The following is a 16,720-nucleotide window of genomic DNA, read 5'->3' on the forward strand; positions in this document are numbered from 1 at the left end:
GACCCTCCCCTGCACTCTGCCCTGGTCCCCTCCTCCCCGCCCCCACCCCTCGCTCATCCAGGCGCAGGGCTCCCCCCTTCTTCCAGCACCGAGTGAAGGCAGCTCTGGCCTGGGCTGCGCACCCCCATTGTATAGCTCCCGAGCTTTTCTGCGGGACGCCTTGGGCGGGGGACTGACTCCCTGGGAGCTGGAGCTGAGGGCTCCAGGGCGGCGGCAGAGGCCGGGGCGGAGCTGGTGGAGATCCGGGCGGAGGAGGAGAGCGGGGCACCGGAGGAGGAGGAGGAGGAGGAGGAGGAGGAGGAGGAGGAGGAGAGGAGGAGGAGGAGGCGGCGGCCCGTGCGGAGGAGAGCCGGAGGCAGCGGCTGCAGCGGCGAGAGCTCTGGCGGCCACCGCCGCCTCCTCGCCAGCGCCGCGCGCCCAGGCCCGGCTCGCATGCGAGTCACGTCCGCCCCCTCGGCGCGGCCGCCCCGAGACGCCGGCCCCGCCGAGTGATGAGAACAGACGTCAAACTGCCTTATGAATATTGATGCGGAGGCTAGGCTGCTTTCGTAGAGAAGCAGAAGGAAGCAAGATGGCTGCCCTTTAGGATTTGTTAGAAAGGAGACCTGACTGCAACTGCTGGATTGCTGCAAGGCTGAGGGACGAGAACGAGGTCAGAGCGCTTCTCTTTTGCCGCGAAACTCTCCCTTTCCTCTCTCCCTCGCTTTCTCTTGGGCTTCCAGGGACTGGGGAGCAAACCTGGTAGTGTCACCCACAAATACCAAGAGGGAAGAGGGAAGCTTCACAAATTACTGGAGCTTCTTCAACATGGCTGACAAATATAGTTTTAATTCCCCCCACCCCCCCACCCCTTTAAACCTGTAGTCCTGTGTCTCTTCTCTGTCCTACTCATGCTCGATCCCTCCTTCTCCAGAAAACTTACCTTGGTACACCGACCAGCCGGTGGTTTCCCGGCCTTTTATCCTCAGGAAAGTGATTTTGCTTTCTTTGCTTTCCTTTTTCAAATAGTTCAGCTTTGGGGGGGCACTACTTTTCCCTTGAATCCTCTTCCCCGATTTCTTTCGGGGAAGTCAAAGGAGTCTCTGGTTTATCCTAAACCACCCTGGGGAGAAACACGGACGGGGTGTTTTGGGACCCTTTTATCTGCTCTAGGGTTTGGGTCTGGGTCTTTGGTTTGTGTCTGCTGCTTCCTACCCCCTTGTCCCTCTCCTGGGAAGTGCACTAAGCGAATGTCACCGGGAGTGGAATTGGAATACACTGAGTGGAGTTTTTTTTTTTTTTTTTTTTCTTAAGTCCGCGCGTTTTGTTAGTGGCGCTGAGTCAAAGAGGAAAGAATAGTTTCTCTGGTTCCCCAAACCAGACCAGAACCCACTTTTCTCAAGGTCCAGAACCTCTGCGTGGGCAGCGCCTTCCAGTCTGGGAAATGTGTGTGTGAGAGAATTTGTGGACAAATCTGTGTCCTGGCTTTGTGCTTCTCCCGAATCAGCTTCGTTGGGTTCCCTGGTAAGTGACAGGCAGACACAAAGGCAGGCGCAGGCCCGGGGAGGGGGGCGGGTGGGGGGCGAAGCGTTGAGAGTTGGTAGACTGCAAGGTCAGGGGCGCCTAAAGAAATGAAACCCAATCCCAGCAGAGGAGTGGAGAGCAGATTTGTAACAGTCCCATCCAATTTTTCTCTCCTGGCTTCTCTCTTTTCTTTGGTCTTTATCTTTCTGCCTTTCTCTATGTGGTCTGGATGTCCCTCTCTCTCCTCTTCCCTCTCCCCTCTCTCCTCTTCCCTCTCTTCTCTCTCCTCTCTCCACACACACTCCTCACTCACATCTTGCTGAGTCTTTTCTCTGGGACTGCTTGCCCAATGTTATGAAGCTAACGGGGTTTCTAAGGAGAGAGTTTTCTACCTATGACAAAGTGTGGCCTGAATAGACTCCTGGGAAGGTCGAATAAGAAATACGTGTTATTTGCTGGTTATTGACATGATGATATACTTTTAGTGCATTAGGTGATTTCCCTCCCTTATCTAATGTTTAGAATTTGAAGCAAGGGTTATATTCAAACTGATTGTTTAAATTTTAGTGAGATGTTTCTGTGTTTGCCTGTCTAGGGAATAGAATACATACATGAATTTAAATCTCAAATCATACATTGTACTTTTCCCTCTCCAGTTAGGGATTATACTGGCAAAGTCCAAATCCAAAAATAGTCATTAACAAATGATCCAATGTAGGAATAATGTTGTATGTTAGGAGAAAAAGATATTGATGTGGTTTGGTTTTGTTTAAGACTGTGGGTATTGTTGCCTGGCTAATGAAATCATTACATTTGCATTTTAATGGAAAGTTGAAATACTAAAGGGGAGTTATATTCTTTTACATGTTTGCATGTGTGTTTCACAATAGATTTGGAATAGAATATAAATTTCAACAAAATATTGATTTTTTTTAAAAAATGTTATTAAGCAGAGAAGCATTAATGAAGCATTGCAGAGCTAAACTTAAGTTCAGGAGGCATTTATTAAATTGACATTTGGTGGATAGAAGGAAAAGCATAATAATGGACATTGCTGTGTAGATCAGATTTCCAAAACTACTTATCCTTAGTAGTTCAGTTTGTAACTGTTTCTATTCAGATCTTTAAAAAGTGGCTAAGTTTGCTTTAATCATTCATACTAGAGGTTGTTTCATATGATTACAAGGGAGAAGCATTACTCATCTCTGTGGCGTAGAAGCGGTTCATTGGTTAGTTCTTATTTGCCCTAAGTCAGTAAAGAAAACACTGAGGAATTTTAGCTTAAATGTTTACTGTTTGTTGAGAAAACTATGGTTAATTATTTCAGCAATTCAGAATTAAAAAGAAACAATTTGTTTTGCTAACAGACTAGTATCTAACTACTTTTTGTGGACAACTTTTTAAATATTTTGATATTTACAGTTTTCAAGCTTTTTAACACATAATAGATAGAGTATTTCCCACTCAAATCAATAAATTAGAATACTCTAATTGATTAATAATTTTGAATGTGACAATTGCAGTTCTTTACTATTATTAAACTTAGTCTCTTGTTACTTTATACATCCTACTTTTATACTGAAAATAGTTGCTGGTAATACTGAAAGGCTTTCAATGAGTATGAGGAGGAGCTATGTATATTATTTCCCAATCTGAATAAAAGTAACAATTTCAAATAATTTACAATAAAAGACATAACCTCAGTTCTTCATTTATCATACGTGATACCACTTGGGTGCTTAAAAAATTCCATAGATCATTCTTGGTTAGTTAAATTTAGGAGAGATAATGACAATAACAAGATAAAATTACAGTACTGTTTTACTTATTTTCTTATTGAACTAATCATTAATTCGAAATTAATTAGGAATGAAGGAAGTTACTTTCTTTAAATTCATATTTGCTAATCTCTATCTCTTTCTATCTCTCTCTCTCTCTCTCTCTCTCTCTCTCTCTCTCTCTCTCTCTCTCGTGGTGGTGGTGGTGGTGGTGGGGATTGAACCCAGAGCTTTGTGCATATGAGGCAAGCACTCTACCAACTGAGCTGTATCCCCCGCCCACTAATCTCTTTTTAAGGTTTTCATTAGATCTGCTATTGTTTTGGTCTATGCCAGGAACCAGAGGGTTTGATATGGTTTTGATGCAGTGGCATATGGTCTTAGGTATCGACAGGTCAACATTACTTCCAGAACAAGTGAAGTGCACCTGCTGGACTTGTTATGACACACCTCCAAACTCCTTATTGGGCATTAGATTTGCATTAGGTGACAAAAACTGGACTCTGTTTTGGTTTCACTTGTTGAAGTTAGAATTTCTCTGGCAATTCCTCCAGGACTCCACCCACACACAGTATTGTAAGCCAAGTGTCAACTATTGAAATGTATTTCCTTATTTGCTGACTTTATTAAGAAGTCCTTCTTATGATTCACAGACACACCTAGCAGAAACTCTGTTTTCCATCCTGCGCTAGTCCAAGTTAGTAAATTCTTATCAAATTACCTTGAAATAGCCCAGGGTGTTGGCACACACCTGTAATTTTAGTGCCTCAGTAGACTAAGGCAGGAGGTTAGCAAGTTCCAAGCCAGCTTTAGCAAGTTAGTGAAGCCCTGTCTCAAAATTAAAAATAAAAGGGGACAGGGATGTAGCTTAGTGGTAGATTACTGGGCTCAATATCTAGTAGTATAAAGAAAAAAATGAAAAAAAAATACCTTGAAAGAAAGAGTCTTTGAAAGTTGTGGATGTATGTGACATTGTAGAATGAAAAAATTAATATGTATGTGTACACACACACACACACACACACACACACACGTACTGGGGATTGAACTCAGGGGCACTCATCCACTGAGCAACATCCCTAGCCCTATTTTATATTTTATTTGGAAATAAGGTCTTACTGAGTTGCTTAGTGCCTCGCTTTTGCTGAGGCTAACTTTGAACTCATGATTCTCCTGTCTCAGCTTCCTCAGCAGATGGGATTACAGGCATGTGCCACAATGTCCGGCTAGAATGTGAATATTTTAGAATGTCTGATATTTAGAAAATATTAGATTTGCCATATTTGTTTTTATGCTGTATTTGTTGCTAATACAAATTCTACTGGTTTTGTTTTAATAGAATTTTATAATCTTTCCCAGCTATCTCAAATTGCTGAAGGGAATCTTGGTTTTGTAAATAACCAGGTAAACTGTTATAACATCTATGTTTCCTAACATAGGGACATGCAAAAACTTTGGATCAGCTGCAGAATTGTTTCATCAAAATAACACTTTCTTAATAATTATGGCACTATTGCAAAGTAGTTCCTTTGAGGGCTGAGAGCAAGTAATAATATTGAACCCAGGGGTGATTTGCCACTGAGCTACATCCCTAGCCCTTTTTATTTTTGGAGACAGTTTTGTGAAGTTGCTGAGGCTAGCTAGCCTAGAACTTGAGATCCTCCTGTGTGATACCATGCCTGGCTGCATAGTAGTTCTTAGGGATAGCATTGGCACTGAAGACAGCAGCAGGAAAATATCTCCCAAGCCAAATTTACAATTGGAGTCTTAACTGTGGGAGAGTCTAGTTGCCAAGTGGAGCTGGTGGTTATCTTGGAAACTGTGCTGAAGAACACAACCACAAGTGATTTAGCCAAATACACAGCATTTACTTGGTCTAGGGCTCCAATTTCTATTTCAGCTCACTGCCAAAACTCAGTGAGTACTGTGACATTATTGAATGAGGTTATACAGTAAGTCTGTTGGTTGGTGAATAGAAGGGCTGAATAGAGGGGTTCCAGAGGGGAGAAGATGAAGTGAGAACACATGAATCATAGTGACCACAAGCAAAAAAGATGTGTACATAGTTGATTTTTTCCAGCATTATTCTGATTCTGTTGTACATTGCAAAGAATTCTTGATATAGGGGAATTTTTTCTCAATAAAATTTGATGAATTGATAAAACTGATAGTGGATTTTTTCAGCTTTGATTTATATTTTCTTCATGTTTCTTTAAATGGAGTTAAGTATGTCATGCTGAAGGAAGTAGAAATAGTAAGTAAATTTTAAATATTTTCATGGAAAAACAAATTTAATTATAATAGCAACCAATCTGCAGGTTTCAGAATTTGGATCCCAGTGTTTTATACTCATTGCAGGTAATTACTCAAAACTGACTTGAAATCAGTCTAAGTAATCTGAGAATTAAAATAAGAGATGAGTGAACTGGGGCAAAGTATTTATGAAGGACAGTTTAGGACATAAAACAAATTGTTTGCTTCATTAAAGTACTGCAGATGTTCCTTTTAAATTAGATTTCTTTCTGTCTGTTGAAAACAGTTACTGGTTTGTATATTTTTATATTCCCTAGTAGAACCTAGTGAGAAATATGTAATCTATTCTCAAGCAGAATAGAAAAATAATATGAGGTCTTGTTAGTGGTGATGATAGTAGGTAGTGATGGTATATTTTCCTTAATATAATATATATATATATATATATTTTTTTTTTTTTTACTAGAGAAGGGATTGAACCTGGGCTGCTAAACCACTGAGCCACATCTCCTGCCCTTTTTTATTTTGAAATAGGGTCTCACTAAGTTGCTTAGGACCTCACTAAATTGCTGAGGCTGATCTCCAACTTGTGATCTTCCTGCCTCAGCCTCCCAAGTCACTGAGATTATAGGCAGGTACCACTTCATACAGCCAATTTAATGTTTTTTAATAAACTTAAACTGGAATCAGATATTTCAATTGAATTTTATTGAGATAGTTGTAGATTCATATGCAGTTATATAAAATAATGTAGAGAGATTCCATGAACATTGCCCAGTTTCTCCCAGTGGTAACATATTACAACCAGGAAACTGATATTGATACAGTGTACCAATCTTTCCCCCCCTGCATTGCCAGGGCTAGAACCTAGGACCTTGTACTGCTATCCAAGCACACTACCACTAAGCTACATACCTAAGCCTCGACTACCAATCTTACAAAGATTTTCTCAATTCAGTTTGTACTCATTTATTAGTGTATTCTGTACCATTTTATTATACGATCATATATTTTAAGCCTTTTCTCCTCTGAAAACATAAGTTTAGCATAATTTTATTTCATCAATCATATGATTGTGTTATTCTTTTGTATCAAAATGTGTATCAGACTGTGTTTTTAAGTTTTTTTTCTTTATTGCATAGTATGGCTTATCAGTTATTCTGATGTTTTGTGACACTAAGTTGATGCCATTTAATTCTTGTGACTCTCTATATAGGTAATATTAGTGTTTCTTTAAGGATGAGGAAACTAAATCACAATGAGTTTAATGGCTTGTCTTCATGCAATCAAATGTGCGGTTTAGTCAGGATTTGAATTTAGGAAGTTTGTCTCTAAAGCCAGGTCTTTTAATGAGTATGCTATACTGCCTTGTTATCAGTAATAAAATTTTAACTATAATGTAGGCTATATAGGGAAAGTCATGGAGACTTAAAATCCATCAGTGGCCCATGCAAAAACTTGTACCCAAATATCCATAGTAGTGTGATTAACAATTATCAAAAAGTGTAACTGGATGTGATGGCGTATGCCTGTAATGCCAGTGAACCAGGAGATTGAGGCCAGCCTCAGCAACTTAATGAGACTGTCTCAAAATAAAAAATAAAAATAAAAAGGGCTGGGGATATGGCTCAGTGGTAGAGAACACCTGGGTGCAATTCCCACTATTGCCAAAAAACAAAACAAAACAATCAATTCATGAATAGATGAACAATCTGTGGTATATCCATATAGTGAAATATTATTTAACAATGAAAAGGAGTGAGTTACTGATGCTATGACAGCTGAACTTTTAAAGAAGTTACAAAAGGCCATATATGGTTTGGTTCTATTTATATGTCATGTCCAAAATAGACAATTCTTAAGAGATTGAAAATAGATTATTCCTGGGGACTGGTAATGGGAGAATGGTTGTTAATAGATATGGGGTTCCTTTGGGGAGTGATGAAATGTTTTATAATTAGATAGTAATGGTTGTACAACTCTATGAATATACAGAAAAAAAAACACTGAATTGTATACTTTTAAAAGGATAAATTTTGCTTTATGTGAATTATACCTCTGTAAAACTATTACTTAAACATGAACAATTGAGTTGAGATACTTTCTGAAAGCCAAATATGTATAATGTACAAGAATTGTTGATAATATTTTAATAGAATGGGTCCAGGCATCTCTTTCTAGGAATATGGTACCAGAGAGTTTTGTGTAGTTAAATTGCCTTTCTCTCATAGATGAGAAGTATACTTTTGTACAAAAGTTCACCATTGTGTTTAATTAAAAAAAAAGGCTTGAGCACTTAATATAGGTTGATTGCATGGATAAGCAATAGAGTAGGTGAGTTGATGAACAGGGCTTACTGTCTGAAGAAGGAAGTTTTCTCAATTATATTCAGTCACCTCATCATTTTTTGGTTAGTCCAGGATATGTAACCCAAGTGTTAAAAGGAATGTCTGTAGAAATTACCATCCTTATTTAAACTGTTGTCATATATGTAGTGTAATCTAGGAATAAGGAGAAATCTCTAGATTGCATATTTCAGTAACATAAATAACTAGATTTTTTTGTCTAGTTAAATGAAATGTTAAATATCAAAAAAGTGAATTTTTTTTTTGTTCAGGTAATTAAATGTCTTCTGAATGAAAACAGAAGAGCATGGGAGGACATAGAGTAGGTTTCAAATTTTAATTTTGTTAACGTGTGCATGCATCTCAACTTCTTGTCATCTTTCACATTTTGAAGTTAAAATGACAGTATTTCATAGGGTTTAAGCAAATAATTCTATATCTGTGTACTAACGTCATGTCATGTTGTAACTGTAAAATAAGGTTGAGGAGGAAATTGCAGCAGTGTTTATGGTGCCAGGGCAGAGTGGGAAATTGAGTCAGAATGATGATGTTTTGTTACACATGGCCAGTAGTGAAAGACACCAGCAGAATGTTTACAGATTTGTTCATGGTAAAATAAGTGCACACTTTTAGGGCTAGTCCCATAAAATTAGGACTTGGAATTTTGTGTGTGTGCATGGGGGGAGTACCGGGGATTGAACCCAGGGATGCTTTACCACTGAGCTGCATTGCCAGCCCTATTTATTTTTTATATTAGGGACAGGATCTTACTAAGTTGCTTAGAGCCTTATAAAGTTGTTGAGGCTGACCTGGAAGTTGTGAATCTCTTGCCTCAGCCTGCTGAGTTGCTGGGAGGACTTGTAGTTTTAGATACAGAGGGTTAATTACTTGGGGTTGGTTGTATTTGAATTTCTAACCTTACATAATTTCAAATACCAGACATTCTTTTGCAGTGCTTCTCTCCAGTTTTATTCTGATGAGAATAGTGCATTGCTGCCAACTTGGTCCCATACCTTGGGACCATGACTGATAATTGGAGTAGGGAAAATTCACTGATCTGGAACCACCAAGCTTTGCATTTCAGAGACATATTTAAGGTATACATGTTATTATACTCAAAAAGGAATTATTTTGGCTTCATAAAACTGCTACAATCACTCTTTCAAGGAAATGACTATGGAGGTAACACAGAATTCTACTTTTTAAGAGTGTGATCATAACTTCTACTTCCAGGTTTTCTGTGTATTTGTGGACAAGCAGAAGTTAGACACCTCTTAGAATATTTACCAGTCAAGAAGTTGGTACAGTGATTTTTATGAAAAATAATAGGTTCTACCCAGAGAAATGAATACCTTACTTTAACCCCTTTTGTTTCTGTAAATACTTTTTGAATCGCCTTAGCTGACAACTGATTTTTTTTAGCAGTAATTTTGTAATTCTCAAAGCAAGTTTGAGTGTACTCCTTCATCTTTACCTTTTAATGTACTTTCAATAATTATAAAATTTTCCAAGCAAATTAGTATTTAGATTTATTGATTTTTAAAATGCTTTTTAAATAAATAATGTCTATGGAAGATACTGTATATTCAAATGAAAAAATAGATTATTGTTTTTACTGTTGATGAGCTACTGTCTTCAGAGAGAGTTACCTATGGTCAGGCATGGACATAGCCAGGCAATCTGACATTAAGATATACCATACATAATTATGATTTTTTCAAATTTTCTTCTTTTACTATTTTGAGATTTCTCACATTTGTTCTATGGGTGCCACAAAGTAATTCCAATTTTAATTAGGATTGTCATTCCTCATTAACCGCTGCTCAAAATTGCCTTATCAAATCACTTATTTTCTTGACAGTATTAAATCTAGTTTCTATGTCAGATTACACTTTAATGGGAACTATTAACCCAACTCTTAAATGGGTTTTTATTACAGTATTGTCTTCTGTTTTTGTCTCAGGAAATAAAAGAAAAACTGCTTACGTAATGATAATGGAAGCCAGACATGAAATATCTTGAGTTATTTCTCCTGTTTTCTTCCTTGTCTGCACTTAAAAACAAAATTACCCATTAAAAAACCCTTAATTATTAGTGGTGCTACTTCTAAAGTAAAGCACCAGAATCTAAAAATATTGCAATAATACCACGCCTAGATTCCATACTTAACATACTTTCTTGTTCCTATTAATTTATTTTTTAAATCTATTTGTTCTTTCAGCATTTTCTACTTTTGTTTGAAGTCCCTCACTTTGAAGTTATAGAATTTTCATATTTGCCGTTGGCTATAAAGTTCTCTTAGGTCTTTTATGACCTTTCATGATTTTTGCATTAAAAGGACCACTTTTAACCACCCTCCAATTAGTACAGATGATTATTAGCTTTTTGTTTGTTTTACTACATACATTGTAACAGAACAAGAAACCATATCAGCAAATCAAATGGCTGATAGTTTGTAATATTAGAGCGAGCATCTTACAAAGCAAATTAAATTATTAAAATGTTAATTCACTTGCATTCCTATTTTAATGTACCAAACATAATTGATGAAAGCAAAAATACCAGAAGAACAAATCCTCCAATTTAAAACTATGTGCCACATAAATCATTTCAGTAAAAAAGAAGCAGGTACATCTTAGCAAGAAAGAACAGATTTTAAAATTTATATTCTGAGTTTTATTTATTTTTATTCCAGTCTAGTCATGTGAATTGTTATTTTTTTTTTGTCCTGTGAAGTTATATCACCTTTAAGTTGAAATTAAAACAAGGTTATATTTTAATTTTAGAATTTTCTACTATGTAATAGTTTGTGGAAAAGCAGTGGCAGAAAACAAAAGTCAACAGACATTTTGCTAATGGCTTACTTTACTAATGCGTGTCATTCAATCATATGGTACCACTGAATGTGAAAATTGGAATGGACATTTGGCTACCAATTTTGAAAGTGAATTTTCAATATTCTGAAACAACCTGTCTACTCTTAAAAATGTGATTCTTGTTTCATATAGTAAGTCTTATAAGTATCAACTAATTTTTAAATGTAATTTTAAAACAATTTTACAAAGTATTTTTTCTGCTTTATGAGGGATATAGGATATGGCATTTTAAAATGATTTAACTACCCATGCTTGAGATTTGGTTGAAGTCAAAATAATTGTAAAAACTGTCAATTCTGCTTCATTTTTTTCTTTGTTACAACTTGTCATGCTTTGATATTCTGCAAAATTATGGATTTTTTTTCATAGATAAAAATTCAGTTGTTGACATTGTCGTTTTTCTCTAATATTGGTAAGAATTCAGCCCTTTTGAGGAATAGATTGTTTCTAGTTCACAAATTGTAAGGCACAATAAATATTGATGAGGGTACAATATAAAATAAGAAGCCAGGTATGGGGCTGGGGAAGTGGCTCAAGTGGTAGTGCGCTCGGGTGGCATGCGTGCAGCCCGGGTTCCATCCTCAGCACCACATACAAACAAAGATGTTGTGTCGGCCCAAAACTAAAAAATAAATGTATCATCTATCTATCTATCTATCTATCTATCTATCTATCTATCTATCTAAGATAGATAGATAGATAGATAGATAGAGAGAGCCAGGCAAAATATTAAATTGTTTTTCTCCTCACCCAAACAATAATAAAAGGGTCATGTTGTAATTTTATATGGTGTAAATAGTCACTTTGCAAACCATTTGCCTACGGTGTTCCTCTAATGGTTATGTCATCTCACTTCATGTTTCAGTTCAGGTTGAAGTAAAGGAGGAAAAAGGAAGTCTTGGACAGGACGAGGTAGAGAATGCATTTGAAATGCATTGTCAAGATTGCAAAAACTTGCTTCCAATTTAATTATACACATAAATCTTGTCCCTATTAAAGAAGAAAAAGAAGATGGAGGAAGTTTTTTTTGCACATCTCAGTCCCACTCTTCCTCTCATTAATTTTTTAAACATTTTTTAAACCATACCTTTATTTTATTTATTTTCACGTGGTGCGGAGAATCGAACCCAGTGCCTCACACTTGCCAGACGAGTGCGCTACCCCTGAGCCACAAACCCAGCACCCCCCCCCCATTAATTTTTGTTTGAAAAAAAAAAAATGGAAAGAAGAAAAATAAATCCACTTAAGCTTGACATCCACATGCACTTTTAGGGCCAAAAAGGTAGGTTTCCCTGTGGAACTTGATGCTTTGTAGTCTTCCAATCACACGCGGTCACGTCAAATGTTGACACGTGGGTTCTGTGCGCGTGGCAGCGCTATTTACAAACATGCTCCCAGGATTCCGGAGACTCTTGTGTAACAGCCGCGGGAGTCTAGGCTTTGTGTGCCTGTAGGCGGAGGAATCGGCACCTTTTGATCCACAGTCTGGGAGCCCTGGTCTTGTTTTGACGGGGTCATGAACTAGAGATCAAGGTGTCCAGGTCAAGATCTGCCCGGTGCATAGTTTTCCTAGCGAAGTCTGTGACTGTGTCCAGGGTTAATCTTCTCGACTCCTGCAACCAGCGATGGGAACCAGCGATGCGGAGCCTTTTGGGGGCAGATTACGCCCTGGTTCTGGTGACGATTTACAGTGGCCCGCGAATTTAAAGTGTGGGCATGCATGTCTGCCACCAAGCCTTACCAATGCCTAAAACAAAACGAAGAAGTGTATCTTTTTTTAAAATTTTTTTAAAATTGGGCTCCCTCAAGCCCTTCTATTTATTTATTTATTTAATATTTATTTTTTAGTTTTCGGTGGACACAATATCTTTGTTTGTATGTGGTGCTGAGGATCGAACCCGGGCCACATGCATGCCAGGTGAGCGTGCTACCGTTTGAGCCACATCCCCAGCCCCAGAAGTGTATCTTAATATTTGGAACTGCCTTGAAAAGTAAGAGAATTCAGGATTCCCACTTAAAATTCAATGCTAGCTTCGGAGGAGAACACTCCGGAGAACTCATTCCCTTTCCTAGTGGCATCCTTCCTCTCCCCTCCCCCTCCTGCATTTGCAATTCCCTTCATCCCGTCTCCATTCCTCCCTCCATTCTCCTCCTTTGTAATTCCACATGGAGACCTGGGGTTAAAACAACACAAACAAAGCTGGAAGTCTCTATACTTAGGGAGTTGTTCCTCTTTACCCAGATTGATTTTTAAAGAGTTTTTCATTTATATTTATCAATAAAATAAAGTTATGAGTTTAGAAAAAAGCATCATGGATTTAAATGACTAATTCTATAGGTCTGGTGTGTGCTTGGTGCTGTCTTTCATTAATTGTATGCAGCCTGGTTAGAACATTTAAACTACAAGCAGATTTTGAGTTCTTTTTGTATCTAAGGATAGTTTTCGGTAGATGCCCTCATTGATCACCCGAAAGTAGAACTCTTTTTGCCTAAATCAAGAGTTTCAGTTAGATCATCAAAAGATGAACTTGTTGTTAATTGAAGGGTTGGCTTGTTTGAACTATTGTCGACATTCAATTTTTTTTTTTTTAGTTAATTGCACTACCTTTCTGAAAACTGAAAAAAAAAATAGTCTTTGAAATGTGACTTATATTTGTAATTATAATTGAGAGAAATAAATCTTTGGTGCTGGAGATTGAATCCAGGGCCTTGTGCATGTGAGTTAAGCACTCTTCTGACTGAGCTATCTCCCCAGTCCCAGAAATTAATTTTTTTAATAAAGGATTTTCCCAAGAGATAAGCCAAGCACTAAGTCTATTTTGATTTAAGTAATGTTTGGTATACTTGAATATTAGATCTGGAATAATTTAGAGAATATTTGCCCAAATCCATTATTTTACATAGGAGACTCAAATTAAGTTTCAGACATTTACCATCTGAATTTGCTCTCACTGGGAAGAAATCACTAAAAGAGTGACTCATTTAACTAACACAATGAAATATAAGAATGGATGTGTTTCATCTGTGTTTATGAGCAAAAAACTCAGTGGATTTGAAAAGAGATAACTCAGTGTTTATTATAAATTATTGCCATACATTTCTAATACATTGAATTAAGATATGGCAAATAGGTTAGACTTTAAAAGTTTTTTTATTTGCTTGTTTTATGGGCTTCCTTTTCATTGATTTGGTGTAGAAATGATGTATTTATTTTAATTACCCAATGCCCAAATAGTGAGTGCTTGTGTGAAATTACCTATGGGTATGTTTTCCCTCACAGAGCACAGCACATCTGAACACGAATGGGCTTTTGCAAGAATCATCTTGTCTTATATTGGAACATTGATATTCCCTCATCTACATTCTTCGTTGGATTGAAGATCATATGGATATAAGCAAAAAATGTTCAGAATTTGATTAAGACTATAAGTTAATGCATTTCTGCTAAAAGGTGTGGGGGTGTGGATTTAAATATTACTTGCATTTTACCATACTTTGGTTTCCCTTGAAAGGGCAAACATACAATAAACATGAATTTATTTGATGGATGGACTGTCCTCATAAAGATGAGAGTGGCAATTATATGTATTATAAAATTTCAAAATGGTGGATGGACTATGAAAAGTGCATACCAAGGAGCAAAACAGGCTGGCTAAGTCTCTCTCTATAAATACAAGTGAAAATTACTTGTGTCATGCATTTTTTCCCAAATATCTTAACACTACCAAAAATACTCAAGTTCTTTTGTGTAAATTTTTTTTCATTCTTTCGATTGATCCCAGGGTTCTTTGCTACTGATCTACTTCTCCATCCCGTTTTATTTTTTTAATGTTAAGTAGGGTCTCAATAAACTGCTTAGGACCTTGCTAAATTGCTGAAGCTGACCTGGAACTTGAGATCCTTCTGCCTCAGCCTCCTGAGCTGCTGGGATTACAAATTTGCACCATTGTGCCAGGCTGTGCCATACTTTTATATGGCCCTGTAAAAAACAGCTGAGGCATCAAATACAACCCAACACACAAAAGCAGACAGTTGGCTTGTGATGTTAAGATTGGTTCCAGGGTCTCCAAGTACGAGTTCCAAGCTTTTCTGATGCCATCCCATATGTTCAAGCACATGTGGCTTTAATGACTGCACATTATTCAGAATTCTGAAGACCAATGTTACCACAGTGAATGATGGGGATCTGTGTCTCACAAACTGTTTGTTGGTCTGGATCCTGTGATATTGATAGAGAATAAGAAAACAGGCTGTAATAAACTTGACTAGATGAGAACTGTTGGTAGATGCCTAATGGAGACTGCCCCCCTCAACACCCCTCATTGTTTATTTTAACTATCATTACCACCTGATAGGATCTTTTTACTTTAGATTTAAAATAGTGGGGTTTTGTTTTTTTGTTTCTTTTTTACCTAGACACATGATTAAGCACTTTAAGGACTGGAGGTGACAAACCCCTGAAGAGTATTACTCTTTCATAACCAACCTCACTCTAACTCTTAGAAACTAATGGAGTAACTTTGCCATCTCTAATGATGTTGCTATATACCTGCACGAAAACAGAGTTAGGGCTCCGTTTTCTCTTGTTTTTAAAGTGTTTCTCACTCATTATTTCTGATTTATTTTTAGAAATAAGCCATTCCTATTAGATACAGTAATGATTTCCAAAACTCTTGAATGTATTTGTATGGAACTACTTTGCTTAGCAATGGGATTATGTTTCAGAGCTTATATCTCCAGTTTGAGTAAAAACCCCTTCTTAGCTGATAGATTCATGATAAAGGGAAAGAAAAGGAAAATAATTTTGAAACTATTTAATGTTAAGTTGTGGTCATTTTTCAACTAAATATAAGCAAACTGTGCTGGTATGTGGAAAAATGGAAAAGTTCCTAGAAGGGTAAGGGGAAAACATGTAAAAATAAGGAAAAATACAAAAGAATTTTTAATGAAAAATAAATGCTCCATCACAAATTATGATTTTTTTCTAAAAGTTTTTGTTGTTGTTGTAGTTGGACACAATGCATTTATTATATTTATTTTTATGTGGTGCTGAGGATCCAACCCAGCACCTCGCACATGCTAGGCGAGTACTCTACCGCTGAGACCCAGCCCAGCCCCAACAAATAATGAAAACTTTTTTTTTAAAGAGAGAGAGAGAGAGAGAGAGAGAGAGAGAGAGAGAGAGAGAGAGAGAATTTTTTTAATATTTATTTTTTAGTTCTCGGCGGACACAACATCTTTGTTGGTATGTGGTGCTGAGGATCGAACCCGGGCCGCACGCACGTTGGGCGAGCGCACTACCGCTGAGCCACATCTCCAGCCCCAAATAATGAAAACTTAAAGCTCTGTTTCAAGCTGGTCAAAGTGGTGCACAGCTGTAATCCCAACTACTTGGAGGCAGAGACAGGAGGACAGCCTTGGCAATTTCTCAAGACCCTGTCCCCCAAATAAAAAGGGTTAGTGAAGTAGCTCATTGCTGGGGGAGAGGGGAGATCTCTTCAAACTCTTTCCTACTTATAAAAAAATTATCAGAGACCTTTCATCTACTTTTCTATGAAATTTTAATATTTTTTTCTGGACTATATGTTTAATTCTGTGAATGTGTTGTGGGTTTGAATGTTTTTGTTTGTTTGCTATTTGTGTGTGTGTGTGTGTGTGTGTGTGTGTGTGTGTGTGTGTGTCTGGTGCTAGGGATCAAACCCAGGACTTCTCTTCTAAATGCCAAGCATTCTGCCACATGCCCAGTTATAATTACGTTTTCATGTTTTAAATGTAGATACGTAAACTAGAGATGTTTCCAACTACATACAAGACATTGTCACCTGAATTCCCACAAATGTCAATCTAATTTTTAAATAAGTCATCCATTAGATTTGCAAAACTGTAGTTCATTTCCATATATAGAATTATGGATTGCTATCAGCAGAAAGGATCTTAGATACTCTCTAATTTATCTGCTGAATTT

General features: G+C 37.4%; 1 protein-coding gene across 1 annotated transcript in view; it reads left to right on the plus strand.

Moving 5' to 3' along the window:
* The first annotated feature begins 431 nt into the window (after nt 1-431).
* Tet2 (tet methylcytosine dioxygenase 2) overlaps nt 432-16,720 on the plus strand; it is a 137,034-nt gene continuing 120,745 nt past the window's right edge. The window contains exon 1 of the mRNA XM_026404656.2: nt 432-652. The gene's annotated coding sequence lies outside the window, so the exon portion shown is untranslated. The remainder of the gene's footprint in view (nt 653-16,720) is intronic.

This window comes from Urocitellus parryii, chromosome 10 (assembly GCF_045843805.1).
Source record: "Urocitellus parryii isolate mUroPar1 chromosome 10, mUroPar1.hap1, whole genome shotgun sequence".
Taxonomy (NCBI): domain Eukaryota; kingdom Metazoa; phylum Chordata; class Mammalia; order Rodentia; family Sciuridae; genus Urocitellus; species Urocitellus parryii.